At 39.8% G+C, this 15,349-nt stretch overlaps 2 protein-coding genes across 4 annotated transcripts in view; one reads left to right on the top strand and one right to left on the bottom strand.

The window, feature by feature from the left end:
* DOCK1 (dedicator of cytokinesis 1) overlaps positions 1–15,349 on the top strand; it is a 319,815-nt gene that overhangs the window by 121,069 nt on the left and 183,397 nt on the right. The gene's annotated exons all lie outside the window — the stretch shown is intronic.
* INSYN2A (inhibitory synaptic factor 2A) overlaps positions 1–15,349 on the bottom strand; it is a 51,279-nt gene that overhangs the window by 18,090 nt on the left and 17,840 nt on the right. The window lies entirely within an intron of this gene.

Genomic DNA, 15,349 nt, shown 5'->3' on the forward strand with positions numbered 1-15,349 from the left:
AGCACATTAAAAATAAGGTATCAAATAAATTTAATGAACTGTCTTCCTAAAAATTGAGTTTTCAGTATTTTATTTAAATCTGTTTCCAAAACATATGATGATGTTTAAAGGCACAATAATTCCAGACTTTCAAACATAAAACCAAGTATTTCCTTGTTGATGGTGTAAGGCAGACTCATTAAGCTGATGAAAATGGGCCTTTGATGTAAGTATTTAAAAATTACATGATTTTTGGATGATCAGTTTGAAATCCTGATTCGTCAGCTGACACATTCAGCACTGCTTGGTTTTAGCTTCATTGTCATTCACAAGCTCTACTGTTTACAGCAACACATTCCCCCCCCCCCCCCCCCCCCCCCCAGTCAGACGTAATTTTTGGTGAACTTCTCTTAAAGCATCATTTTCCTTTTTGAATGTTTTTAGCTTTTCAGAGGCGATTTTCTTTTAAAACCACAGATTTAGTAATGTTGTCTTCTCAGAACCACTCTATCGGGCTTCTTTGTAAGCCCCAAGAACACCACGTGGTATCACAGCATTTGGTTTCCATAAGGCAGTTCGATAGCTCTTTAGCCAGGACTGTGTTATATGAGTGTTAGTACAGTATAAATTCAATTACTTCTACATAAATTAAACTCTTCATGAAAGGATTCTGTTGTTGATACCCCAGGGCTTTGGACTTTCACTTTCTGGTTTTCACATAATTATCTGCAGAAACACTTGTATGGAATTCCTTTACTTCATTCCAGCAAAGATTTGACTCTTGGCGTAGCATTTCCGTGTAAATCTTAGGCAACGAGGTTGATTTGCAATGCAGACTTCCAGAAAAATAGTTTCCTATCAGTGTCAACTGCTAGAAACAGCTTGTGAGCTCAGCCTGGATACCAGGCTCAGGAGAACAGAGTTCTGGGTGAGATGGAGTATTTTGAATAAGCTATTTTTTCCCTTCCCCTTAAAAAAAAAATAAATAAATGTAAGGGTGTTGCAGTGTAGAAGAGGTCAGGCTAGAGACCACTAATGTTTTCCTTCATTGGTAAACCAGTTAATATTTTTGATAAGAATAAAACCTGTAAAATACAAAGTTTTTCACAAAACAAATATTGCTACAGAGATTTTATTTTATTTTTAAAGAAATGAAAGTTGGCTTTGCTCTGTTTTAGATCCGAAGTGGAGTGTTACGCTTTGTACTGAGTGAGATGCCTGGGAGCCAGCAGCTCCCCACAAGCTGCAGCTCCCGCGGGCAACATACCTCACAAAAATAATCTCAGCATTAAGCCTTGTCGCTCATTTTACCAATCCTAACATCTTGATTTTGGGAATGCCTCGTCAGTTGAAGTGTAAGAAGTGTTACATTTATATAACTTGCTTCTGTTTCCCTTTTTTCACCCATTCCTCAGAAGGCCAGGCCGTGTCACGGCACGGTTGTGCTGGCCCGTCTGTGTCTATGCTGGGGCACCTCTGCTCGTGGGGATGTGCCCATCATCCCTCATCGCTCTCGGGAAGAAGAAAATCCATCAGCCTTAAAGTGCAATGGAGATCTTGTCCTGTTTGGTACCGAGGTGTGACCAACAGTTGTGGTTGTTGAACGAGAGGGGGTTGATGTTGCCCTTCTGGTCGCTGTCTCTGTCTTCTGGCCCCGTTCTCCTTGCGCGATGTGGTCCCTTGGGTGTGCCCGTGGGCTTCTGGACGCAGTTTGGCATGTCCGTGCTGCAGTGCACAGTGTTCTGGCTTCAGGTCTCCTGAAACTTAGAAAATTTGCAAAAAAGTCTCTTTTGCCGTTCTGTCTGTGGAAATGGCAGGCAAGCAGTTGTGCACCATGGCCAGGAAAGGTGTATGGATCGTGAAAGGGGAGAGTAACTGCCTGTATCTTCCAGGACAGATCTGCCGGCATCCAGGTGGGTGAGATGCAGCTGGAGGACTGCACCTAGCATTGCTGCCTTCAACAAGATCGTTCTTGACATCAGCTTCTGACTTCCATGAACAAGACCCCACCAAATCTAGCCCCTTCCCCGGGGGCAATCAGCAACTCCCCATTTTTACCTCAGTGACCATAGTAAGAAAAATATTCTAGTTTAGAGTTGGAAAAATATTTATCATGTGGATGCTGAAGGAAATTATTTGGTTTATTACGTTGCTTTCTGGAGGATTGGCTAGAACCTGCACTATGTTACAATTTTTTTCCCCAAAAAAACAGACTTAAGTATGATTTTTAAAGTAGTATTATTATTATTTGTTTATTTTTAAAGTCCTATTAATGTAGGAAAGTAAACGTGGTACTGTTCACTCCTGGTTGCCATGCTGATATGCAAGAAGAGAACTGCATGCATGTACTGGAATGTTTAATTAGCTCCCTTGGTATTAAAATCTTTATTATTATTACTTTATTATTACTATATTATTACATATATTATTACTATGCTTCATACCCTTTTAGCATCAAATGTGTTTTGATACAGGCTAACAAGAAGTCATTTCTCCAATAGCTTCATTCTTTGGTACCTTACATCTTGCACGTTCTGTTTCTGTCTGGACGTACACAGATGGGCATGGTTAGTCTAGTGTATTATGTGGGGCTGCTGCACGGTCAGGTTCTGGGGAGAGGATGGATCTAGGTTAGTTGTGTTGCTGTATCTGCATCTAATTGCCGGTGTCACGTTGGGCAGGATCTCTTATCTCCATACTCAGTTTTTCACGTATGCTTGCTATCTACATTGCATATTATTTTCAGGAGGCTTTAATTTTATTGCATTTCTGTAGGCGTTCTTGGCACAACCTGAGCTTAACCTCAATTAACACTTCCAAGTATTAAAATATTATAATGAAGAGGAACCATTTTGCTGACATGGACTGGCAGTAACTAATAATAGGCTGCAATTTTCAGAGCAGCCTAAGGGAATTACACCCTCTAAATCCCTGTGAAATGCAGAATTTGTGCACCTGCTTGAGGCTTATTTTGAAAATACCAACTGTAACATCAAAATCTTTGCATTTGAGTAGTTTTTTGCTTGTATAAATTAGAGACCCCATTGAGCTGAGGGAGGGAAGCTTAGATTATTTTATTTTTCTATTGTTCAGTAGGTAGGTAATGAAGAGGCACTAATTCAAGTATCTTGGACATCTATTAAAAACAAACTAAGCAAAAAAATCTTACAAAGCCATTTGGAAGGATAGATCTGTTACACCTGGATGTCTTCCCTTATCTGCTGGGATGTAGGGAAGACTTCATATGAAGTGAGTTACTTAATGGCATGATTTTACAGGAGTGGCTGTGCTTTGGAACGTGTTTATGCTCTGATGGTTATGTTCTTTAGATGATATTGATGTTCGTCACACTTTCGATGCATTGCCACCAACAAGGAAGATAAACAGACTAAGAATTTTTTTTTCTGTTGATGTTTTTATTAAAATATAGTGAAACAAATTTGCCACTTTTAAGGTGGCAGCAGGCCTTTGAAATGGTTTTGAAGTGGCAGTTCTGGCTGTGCTGAATAGCTGAGGAAGTGTAGACCATGGTTCTCAAGTCTTTGTATAATGGGTATTATATTTCCATGCCTGGTCTAGTCCTGCTGGGACTGTTTATAGCATAGCTACCCATGCTTACTATTAATGTAATTTGCCTTTTGGCAGAATAACATGACTTCATTGTCACATGTTTTAGTTGTCCTTATGACATGAATAAGTCATGTTTTAGCTACGTAAACTGCAGGAAAATCACTCATATATGTTTTGCAGGTTACGATGAGTCCTGCTTAGCCATATAGGCTTAGTCTAACCTAGGAAGGGTTGCCATTCTAGCCCGTGGAAAGCCTTGTATAAACGTATCTGTATCACCAAAATCATGCTTCTGTTGGGTGAATATCTGCCTCTAGTTCCTTTAAGAACTAAGAATATTCTGCCATCAAACCAGCAGGTTTGTACAGGTATAAAACATCTCGGGTCAGCCTTTGGTTCACATACAGGTGTTCTGAAAAATCACTTGCCCAGTAGAGCAGTAGAAAAATTGTTTTAGCCTTACCGCTGCTGTGTTTTCATTACGTTCATAATTACCAATTAGCATTTTCATTTATAGATGATAGTGGTACAGCCTGATAAAAATCAAGAATAGTGTTGTGCTTTGAGCAATTATCTTCAGGCTTCTTTATTTGATGTCGACAGCTGAATGCAAACATTGAATTGTTTGATGCTTTTCAGAGGTACGTTGGGATTTTGATGGTTTTTTGGGTTTTTTTTTCGCTTCTCTTTGGCTTTCACTTAAAGATTTTTCTTTTTTTCCCCACTGTTTGTTGGCATTGCTTATTTGGTTCCCCCAGTACAAAACCTGGGAGCATCCTTGCTGTCAGTAAACATGGGGCCTTAGTTGTGTTTGAGAGGATCTGTTCCCTTCTACGTGCCAGAAGTAGGGGCTAGCTCCACCAGCACGGATCTCCTCAGACTACTCAGAGCAGCTACAGAAAGAGGTGCTCCAGCGTGACCTGCATCAGATTAGGTTGTCTTGTGTTAAGCTTAATTATATTTGCATTAGATGGGTTCTGCTACAGTTACAAGTACAAGCCGGCTCTTCGTTACTGCTCTGTAGCTCTTTAGAGAGACCCAAGAAGGGCTGCGGAGCTGTCACGCTGTCTCGTACCTCCAGCACTGACACCTCCACCTGGCTGGAAGCTGTTGCCTGACTTTCTCAGCGAAGTCACATGGACTTGTAGCCAGGATCTGCCATCATAGTGGTTCTTTCCTATGCTGCTCTGAATTTATCAGCCAGGTTTTTTGGGAACCATTAACATATTCAGCAGCTGCAGCAAAGCTCAGTGCCTGTGCACCAGAGCACGCCTGCAGAAATCCTACGGTACAGAGCTCAAGCACAAGCCAGTTTGCTTCTGGAGTGTGTTGGGAGCTGGGGAGGACTTACTGAGAGCCACACAGGTCTGAGCGATACCAGCTGTGTGCCCCTGATCTGAATGTCACAATGCCAGAGGTACCTGGTTACCTGGAGGCAATGTTACCCTTTCTTTCTTAGCATAGATCCCCGACAGTCAGCATCAGTGGGGTGCTTTTAAGTAGTTACAACGTGAGGATTAACTAAACCTTAATGACTACAGTTTTCCTCTCTCTGAGGAAAACAACAGCCCGTGAGTGGCAGGGAGCACGCGAGGCAGCCCGCAGCCTGGGGAGATGCGCAGTGGCACGGTCAGAAGGACCACAGGTCACTCAGTACTGATCAGTCATTATGGCCATCAAAATAGTGGGAAGGACCCTAGTTGTCATGTTGGGTGCAAGTATGTTTTAACACATGTGTGTGGGGGGATGAAAACAAAACCAAAAAACCACACACAAAAAAACCCCAAAGAAACACTGCAGAAATGCACAAACTTATTTTTGATTTTTTTTTTTTTTAACTGACGGCAAAGGACAAAAGTAGAAATCCTCTGATGCTCTAAAATAATATCACAATCTTACTTCCACTTTTTTCCCCCTGTCCTACTATTACAGGGCTGATGATATTCATTTGGTTTCTGAAATACTTTGAAATGTACAGCTCAATGGTGAGATTTTTCAGACTGTTTCCAAGACAGTAGTTTGTTGTCTTTAACTGAATCCTGACAGTTGGAAGCAGATGACTAATTTTCTTTTTGAGGTATTTGCACTGTGGGCGTATGGCATGACTCCCAAGACAGCAATTCAAGTGCTTTCACCCCGTAAATACATTTTATATTATACTCAGGTTAGTCAGGGAATGAAGTGTTTGAAAAAAAACCCCAAACCATATTTCAGTAGGGTTGTCTAGTGATTTCAAAAAAACCACTGAGAATGGAGAGAATTAAAAGTATTTCAAGTGAAATCACAAAATCTTATAGGAATTAGGTGCGTACAAGGTCTAGCATCTCTCTTGAGTATTTGTGCCTCTGTTGTCTCATCAGAAAAATCAGGAGGGTAATTAAATTGTCAACTCTTCGTATTCATAATAATTCATGGAATTTGTTTGTTCTAGCTCAGAAGCAACTGTATTGCTGGCATATAGTTCTTAGGCCAAACACTTCCAGCGGGTTATTGGGGAGCACACTCCAATAGTTATGCTGAGATGAAGTCCGTCTCTCTATCCCTTGCATTCTACATCTCTCAACTGTGATTTGCTCCTGACCTCAGAGCATCACTACTCAGATGCCCTGAGACTTCTGAATCTGCAGCTCATCATCAGGTCGGCTGCACCCATCCTTTTGCTGCAGCTGCACAGCATGTTAAACATTCACCTTCTGAGTTCCCATTGCTCTTCCACCCCCAAATCCACCTAATTTTAAAATTAATTTCTTCTGCATATATTTTTTGGGACTAGCTGGGGCGATGTGTTCAGTGGTGTAGTCATCAGGCAACAATCCCTGCCTGCAGCTTGTGCCCTCACACCTCCCTGTAGCGCCTTCCCTGAGCTGAACAGTTTCTCAGCTACACAGTGATCATTCAACTCCCTGCACTGTGGCTAATAGCCCTTCGTCAGCCACAGCACAGAGACTCATAACTGCACAATTTTAATGCAAATGAAATACTCTCAACAGATCAGACCAAAGGGTATTTCATAGGTCTGAACTAATAGTGCGTTTACAGATGAATACCTGTATTAAAACACAACACCTTGGATTTTGCTGGACTTGAACTTTTAAATTAAGAAGGCTGCTCACAGGCCATGTTTCTGTACAGGAGGGAAGATAGGAGAAAAAAGAAGTCTGCGGTATTTTTTCCTAATTTCAAAGTGATTGAGATTTCACTGCAAGCTCAAATACTCAGTGAGCGTTACATATAGGAGCCCTTATCAGCTTCCAATAATAACTAGACCAGCCATACTATATGCAAACCAAAGAGCTCATTTAGAATTCCAAATATTACACAGTAGCATAATACTAATAATATGGATTGCTGGTCACTGATTTTGTGATTGTGTGGTACTTGCGAGAACGATGGGGAACCGTATGGAGAAAAAAAAAAAAAAAGAGTAGGAGGAACTCTGGAAGCGCTGAACTCTTTTTCTGTTGTAGCTTGAATAACTCTTTGCAAGTCTCGGTACTTTCCATTTTCTCATTTCCTTAAATAATGGTAGCTTGGGATCTTACTGCAGTACAGCAGATTCTGTAGAGCAGCAGTTCGGCATTGGCTTGAGCTTTGCACACAGATGCTCAGAAAGGTCCCATCCCTGGGAATTTTTTCTGAGCTTGTACGGATGACAAACAAATAGACAAATTTCCTTGCATTTACCCAAGAAATTATCTAAGTCACGCCAGGCTGAACTGTTCCAGAGTGTAAATTGCCTTGTTAATGTCAAAATACCTCTGCTCATCTCTACAATTCAGTCGCTCGTGCAGACGAGCTACTAGACCACACTCAGCTTCTAGCACGTCTTCTCAGGATATTGGAACAAACAGAAAAAAACTGTAGTAGAGCCAATACAGTGCTGTCTGTCCTCTTATGGTTTGCTCATGCAGCAAGTTAACATAGTGAAAAATGTCCTCCGTCATCATCTTATTAGTAAAAGAGCGCTAAGCACAGCTGGGCATGTTTGGAGAGATTTCCAGCCTCCCTCTGAATGGCACTTTTCCTTCTTGGCTGACCTGTAACACAGCTGATCCCCACACTGCTGCTCCATGAGATGCAAAACCAAATCACCACAACAAACTGTTGCAAAAAGCTCAGAATTATCCAGGTTTCACTGAAGTATTTTATTAAACTGCTGCTTTTCTAAGTGTTTGTTTGTAACATGGTGAAAAAATGTTCCATGACAGGGAAGAGTAAGCTAGCGCCGACTGCAGACGGTGAATGCACGCCCATGCCTGTGCTGGACTGCTGGGGGTATCTAAACTTGGGGTTATCTATTTGCTCATCTATCTACAAAATTCCTCTGTATTTGCAAAGTTCAAAATGAAGCCATTGAGAGCTAAGAAACAATACGGACCACTTTAGTTTTTTCAAGGTCTGAGCTGAGAACAGTTCCTGGATTTGTAATTAAAGCAGCCAGCAGCGATACAGAGGAGGATGATCAGGCACGTGCCTGGGAGCTCCTTGCTTAAAAGATGTTTTCCTCCAGTTACTGAAACAGTCCACAGATATTTGAATCCAGCTCAATTCCTCATCATCTCCAACGTTTGCTTACCTTCAGTTCCCCGAATGAGTTTCACAGGAGCTTTCTTAAGACTGAACTGCATGTTTACGTCTTGATTCTGGAACCCTGGGGGTAGTTAGGAGGCTCCACAGTTTAAAAACAAAATGCCTGTCTTCAGACAAGTCTTTTGACTAAAATTGTCCAGTCAAAATCGATTTTTCCCTAGTCAGGAGAAGAGGTCAGTATCTTTGTGTAAGCACAGGGGCTCAGAAGTGGGTGTCAATTAGATATCTGGGGATTAATCTCTAGGTGGATGACTGTGCAATACAGCACTATACAGCTCATCCTGCCTCATTTTTACATGACTGGATAGGTACCTGGCTCTGTCTCTTTGGATTCTAATACTACCGACAATCAAAATGCAGTTATTAAAGGATTATTCTAATTGTGTAAAGTGAAAACTGCTAATTCAGTACCTAAATAACATCCCCTTTAAAAGACTGATTTAGCAGAAAAACTCTCCTCGCAGGTATGTAATTTGGACAGCTTGGTGACAGTTGGAAAAGCTTCCCTTATGATCTGCGGTAATTCATACAGCTATATTTATCAAGAATGTAGTCTCCTTATGCTTTCTTTTGTAAAAAAATTGATCACTATGAGACTTCACCTGTGTTTCCAGATTTGAATTGTGCAAATTTGTTTTTATTGGCCTTTGTGTCACTGTATCCAATCCGATGGAAAAGTCTTGAACCTTAATTTCACTTCAAAGCCTGAAGTGCTGCTGAACCCAGCTGAAATGGGGAGGTGTGGCAGTGAATGGTATTTCACCTTGGTTTTAAAGTCTATTCAATAGCAACTGGATATAAATCAAATTATTTTTGAATACTTAAAATATTCTTTTAATTTGAATTGTGCCCATATAGTATATGCAGATAAACTGCTATAACATATTAGCAAAATTTTCTGAGATTTAGAATGTTCCTAGTGTCATTTTTATTTTTGAGAAAATAGAGTAAGCATTAAGATCAAGTAATTTTGCTAAAAAGATTGTGTCTCTGTTTGTTTTCTGTTTATTCCACATACTTGTTGTTGCTAACAGCTCACTTTCCCTTTTCATTCATCATCATTTGCTGCTGAAAACCTCTTATTGCTGTATTCCTAACAGAGGATGTTTAATAGCTGTAAGCCATCGATGGCAGTAGGGTTATTTAGCACCGTGCTCTTTATCTTAAATGTTATAGTATCTGGGTACTCTGAACACCTGTTACATATATTCCAGGAATGTCTGTGAACTCTGAAAGTTTTTCTTTTTTATCCACTCTGACAATTTGATCTGAAGCTTTGATTATAAGCAACAGAGTAGATTTGTCCAACTCTAATGAAAAAGCCTATCCAAAATATAGATCTCGTGAAGTTTCGAAGGTCTGTAAAATACCATGCTATTAGGTACATTACCTGCCCTTGAAGAACTAACTCCAGATTGTTTTTTAGTGATCTAATTCAGAAAAAGTGTAATATGAGGTTAAACCTTGGGTGATGCTGCATCTTTTACCTCGAATGATAATGGGTCTTTGAATGATCAATCTCAGATAATCAGCTTTCGTTTGGAGTTACTGAGATTTTTAAATAAGAGGGCTCAAGTGTGGTCATGTGGACTGATAGCAGGTATTGAAATAGTGTCTCCATTATGAAACACGTAATTTTGGCATAAAATGAAACTGTTCCAGGGACGGGGTATGTCGAGCTGTGAGAGGCATCAATGTGTAGCGTGCTGCTCTGCCACAGCTTGATTTGTGCATGGAGGCAATGCAGAAAGGCGAAGGCTGGACTACTGTTTTACAGCTTGGAAACCCAGATTACTTATTGTGAGGGCAGCTAAATGGACTTTTATGGCGCCTTAATACTTATCCTGCTTTCAGGGTAGGGTAAGTGAGCATCTGAGTGATGGCTGAGGGATGACCTGTAACGGGGAAATGAGCACAGGGCGAGAGGATAGGATCTATCAGGGGTCTGCGTGCAAAGAGTTTGTCTTAAAACTGCTTTAGTGATTTCACGGAAAAGCATAAATGATCATGGAATGCTTGTTTAGTGTGACACAGATCTTTTGGGCAATGATGAAGCCTGACAGTTTATCTATTAGTAATTAGAATTAACTGTGTACTTATAAACAGAGAGGGAGTAATTATACAAATGGCTGCAGGAAGAGAAGGGTGTTTTGTTGCTGTTGGAACTAGAAAATAAAACCTGCCACTACAGTAGTCCAGTGCTTCACTCCTAAGACTGATCTTTGTGGAAACAGCAGAGAAAATGGCATGCATGGATTATGATTTGAAATAAAAACCATGCAACCATCCACAGGCCCAAGGACTGCAAGATCCATAAAGCACTGATTTCTGTAAAAGTTACTTCTTTTCCTTGACTAAGGAAGATGTATCCAAGGAGATTTCTTGTCTTTACCTTAGAAAGGTGAATTGTTACAATCTCCAAGGTGGTTCGGTACATCTGTGTTCAGGACTGATCTGTAATTGATGTGTACTCTGAAATACGACAGCTGTAGTGAGGGTCAAGAGATCAGAATTTAGGAGGTCGTGACCACTCCAAAGGCCAGGCAAGATGGATGTATGCAAAGATGACAGTGTTGAAAATAAAGGTACTCATTGTAGTCCTGTTCCAAAAACCTGCTGTTAGTCTCTTAAAACTTGGTGGCACTCAGTATATGATACAGTTTGTGCATCACAGATGGAATTTGTTGTATTCTTTCTGGTTTTCATATATTTATTTGTAGTGCAGCTGCCTTTTATTGTTAAGCTTACTATTTATTGGTTCCATCCATTTCTAGGTTTTCTCTCAGAAACTATTTTCTTAAACTTTTCCTTTGCCACTTCTGTAATTAAAAAAGCAAAACAAAACCAAAAAGGAGGGGAAATCCCAAATGAAATCATGTCATTATTTATGCAGCTAGCACATTACTTCTGAAGGCTGTGCTTTCAGAAGCTGTATTCTTGTAAACTCTTTAAGCTTTCTTCTTACTGAACTAAGGAACTCCCCAGTTTTTTTAAGAATATTGGCTTGGCTCGTGTGTGTAGATGGATTGAGTTAGACAGCAGAGGTTGTTATTTGCTCTTGTCTCCTTCATCTGAGCTGAATAGCTGAACTGGGCTTGAAGTAGCTTCTAAAAGGAAGCAAAGCAAACAATCTGGGAAATAATTGCTTTGGCTATCTGACTTTCGTTTGCCATCATTCTTGAGCCAGGATGATAAGTTTATGCTCAGTTCTTGTGACCTTGAGGACGGCTGCTTGCAATATTTTTAGGACAGAAGTACTTGGGTGAGGATGCTGCCTCTGCACCAGGTGAAGCTCTCCTCTTTGGTACAAACATACATCCAGACACACAGTATCGGGGGTGGGGGGTGGGTGTTCTGCTTAGAAACGATAGTAAGAGGCACAGATATCCCTTATTAATTGGAAAATGTGAAATTATATTTAAATTCTGTCCATGAGAACATGTTCTTTCAAAGCCTCTTCAAAGGAGCCTGGGACTGCTTGTTTCATGAGAATGTTTGTTGAGAGCTCTTTAAATTCTTGAACCACTGTCAACTAATAAATTAATATAAATTATCTCTGAAACAGGTTCATTTAACTCTTATCTAATGTGTAGCAGTTGGCCTGTCAGAGTCGAAATACTGTGGCTTATTTTTGTATGGCAAATTGAGTACTTAGTTTATTAAAATTGCTGATTTGTTGTATAATGAGAAGGCCTAGATTACTGTTACTTTTCACAATAAGGATTTAAAGGATAGGTTGCTCTCAAGCAGCAAAGTATTTTTGTTTATCAGTTCATCTTCTGTTATATATTTCGTGGGCATTTGTTAGCCAGGTTTTGGAATTAGTGACTTGCATTTTGCTTTCGATTCTGTCAGCCTTAGTGAGGCTCCATACAAGGACAATTTGGCTTGCTTAATTGGATGCACTGTATCTGAACCAGACAAATATGTCTATAGTTGATACAGATTGCTAACAGTTTACTAGAAGACAAAGCAAACCATTCAGAACAGAAAACCAGTTTTCTGTTGTTAAGCTGCACCTTGCATCATTCAGCGTGTTTTCATCTTTGAGCTGGGAGTCTTAATTGAAGCTGTAGGTCTGCTGCTTTTAACCATGCATGACTTAACACATAGGTTGTCGAATGCATTTTGCTGTGATGTAATTTTTTTTGCATAGAAGCTTTCACATATTGAAGTATAACTAGCATTTTGCCTAACATTTAGGATATAATGGTGCATGTAAGAAATACTCAGGTTTAATTTCCTTTGGTAGTGGGGGGTCACAGGCTAGCGATAATGATTTCTATCCCCATCCCCAAGTTTGCTATGTGTTATTTAGATAATTTTAACACATTAAATCTATGCAGTGCCTGATGATAAGAGCTGTGTTTCCTGATGGCCTGAATTTTTGCATTGTGACTGATAAATGGGGCCTGATCCCAGGTCAGAGGAGGAGGGAGGTCACACTGCACCCTCAAAGACTCGGGTTTGGCAGGGTGATCTGAGCCCTCGGCTCCATCAGATGTTAGAGCTGCTCTGTGTTTCTCTTCCTTCTCCAGTGGTTTTTCACTTTTCAGCAGAGCTGAGTGCTGTATGTTGTTGCTAATTGCAGGTAATGTGGTACTGACATTTTGGAAAGTATACATAGATGATATTCACCCAAAGGATGACACTACCATCTTCAGAGATGCTGATACAATTTTGCTGGCATAGGCTCATTTAGTGATGAATTGCAGTAATAGCAGTTCAAGACCTACAGCATATTAGTGAAAATGAATCCACTGAGTACTAGTCCCATGGCACTACAACAGCACTTAAAGAACACTGATTTTCCCGAAGAGAGGAAAATCAGATTAAGAAATTTACCTGTGGATTTGGGGTTTTGGTTGGTGGGGTTTCCTTTCTTTTGTTTGTTTGGGGGTTTTTTGTTTGGGTTTTTTTTTTTATTTTTATTTTTACCAGCAGTGTGTTATTTGTATTTGTTTCTTGATATATGTTACTGTAAGGAATTTAATATACATAAGGAAATATTTAATATACATAAGGAAATATTTAATATACATAAGGAATTTAATATACATAAGGAAACCAGGAGAGTGCCATAAACACAGAACATTGTTTTCTGTTTTGGCAGATGGAAGACTTGTATATGCTACAGAAAGCAGAGACGTAGCAGTAGTACTGCTTTAAATCTCTTGTTATATAAACTGACCTAACACCTGGCTATAAAAGGAAAAAAGATCAACATGCTAAAATTGGGAAGATACGTAATAGTTGATGTAGACAGTGGTGGGTCTCTGGCAATAATGTTCTAGAAATGAATGCAATAATTGAGAAGAATTATTCTAATAAAAGGATGGGGCAACCTATTATTGAAATAGTTGTCTAATTTGAGAGAAATAGGGATAAAGACAGGCTTCATGTTAATAATGCGTTGGTGCTTTGCACGAGAACAGAGTGTTCTTTCAGCTCTGGAGTGTGATCAGTGGAGAACAGAAATGTCCCAAGCATAATGCTGCACTCCTTTGTGGAATCTCCTTAAAAATCAGACAGGTGCTAGAAAATTAGAGGGATCTGGAATACAAGAATTCCTAAAACAGGAGAAAATAGGCAAGTATGCATCTCCCTCCTCTCCTCCTTCCCCACCTCTACATCCTCCATATCTAGCTTGGAGGGGGCATGTTTGGGACATGCCTAGCGCACATGGGAGAGCAGCTGGAAGTGGCTCCAAGCAGAAACCCTTTTCTGCTCTTGGTAAGTTTTAAGGCAGCATCTTTGCATGTCATCGTGTTTAAAACAACCCCCCTATCTGAAATGTCACTTTGATTTGTAGGTGCTTTGCTTCCAGTTTTTATAATTAACCTCGTCCACTGGTGCAATGTTACATTTAGCATCAGAGAATCATTAAAACATTTTACTTGTCTCTTCCACACACCACAATGTGTTTGAGAAGATTTCAAAATATGTGATGTGTCTTTAGGTTCCCCAGCCATTGCTGGGGAACCATTGCAGGGAAAGTAAAGAAGGGCTAATAAATAGGCGCTTTTTGGTCAAATACAATGTAATCTTGCAGACCGTAATACACAAGTTTGTGTGCGCAAGAGGCAGGAGAGACATTTTGAAGAACTGGGTTTCATGGATAGTTCTGCTATTTTAGGGCTAATATAGGCTACAGCTTTGTCAGGTTCACAGCTGCAGAAGGATTATTTGAAGGTTTGAGCAGTCATTGACACTTTGAGCAAGACTTCTTTTGTGCTGAGGGCAGGGCTACATTCCTAATGTTGGCCACATTAAATGGGTCTGCATATGTGAGGGCAATTAAAAAAAAAAGTGTTTGCTGACCTGTTGTTCTACTGTCTTTGGGAAAAGAAAAAAAATATTGATACATAAGTGTATGGAGGAAGCACTGGTATTTATAGCAGATGATTGTGGGTAGATGTGTCTGTTCGTACACATCAGGTTCTCAATGATCAGATGATGAGTTATGATAAAGAAATATTTTCTCTATTTTGTGATTTGAAAAGCAGCATGTCACTTCTTTCCAATTGTCTTGCAGTTTCTGTAAGTTAAGAAAGTCAGAGGAATACTTTTTCTGAATAATAAGTAAAAAATAATCAGTAAGCTTGTGCTGCTTTCAGCTAGATCAAGAAGCTTCCTAGTCTGAAGATCTAGCCTTTGACAATGTATTCTAATAATATTATAATCAGATGTAAAATAAGCTAAGGCTGTGTTGACAGCATTGTCCAACGGCTAAGATTTTTTTTTTTTAAATGAAAAACATTTTGAAATTTTAGGATTACAAAATGATTTCTGCATTCCTATAGAAAGAGTTGAGTTACAATCTTAAGATGTACCTTTTTGACTCAAATGAAAACACGCTGCTTCAAGTAGCACGAGCTACTGGTTTCTGATTTCAGAATACAGATTTCTTCTGAGAAATTATGATTTAATTACAGAAGTATTTAAAAACCACACGAACAGCGCACATGCATTTGGAGGTGTGTTCATGAAATAAAGGTCAGTGAACTCAGGCGAGTAAGTCTGCAAAATGCTTGTTAAGGTAATGTAAGAGGCAGGCTGAACTGCCTAGGTCAAAACTAAAGGTTGTACGGTGTTACAGTCACTATTATTTGTAATGCTTTATAGGCTGATTTAAGTAACCTAAGTGGGGGATAAAGAAAACTTTCTTTCCTTATGCTTGTATGTTGTATGCAGAGTAGCGTGAATGCTC

Source organism: Falco naumanni, chromosome 9 (genome assembly GCF_017639655.2).
Source record: "Falco naumanni isolate bFalNau1 chromosome 9, bFalNau1.pat, whole genome shotgun sequence".
Lineage (NCBI taxonomy): Eukaryota > Metazoa > Chordata > Aves > Falconiformes > Falconidae > Falco > Falco naumanni.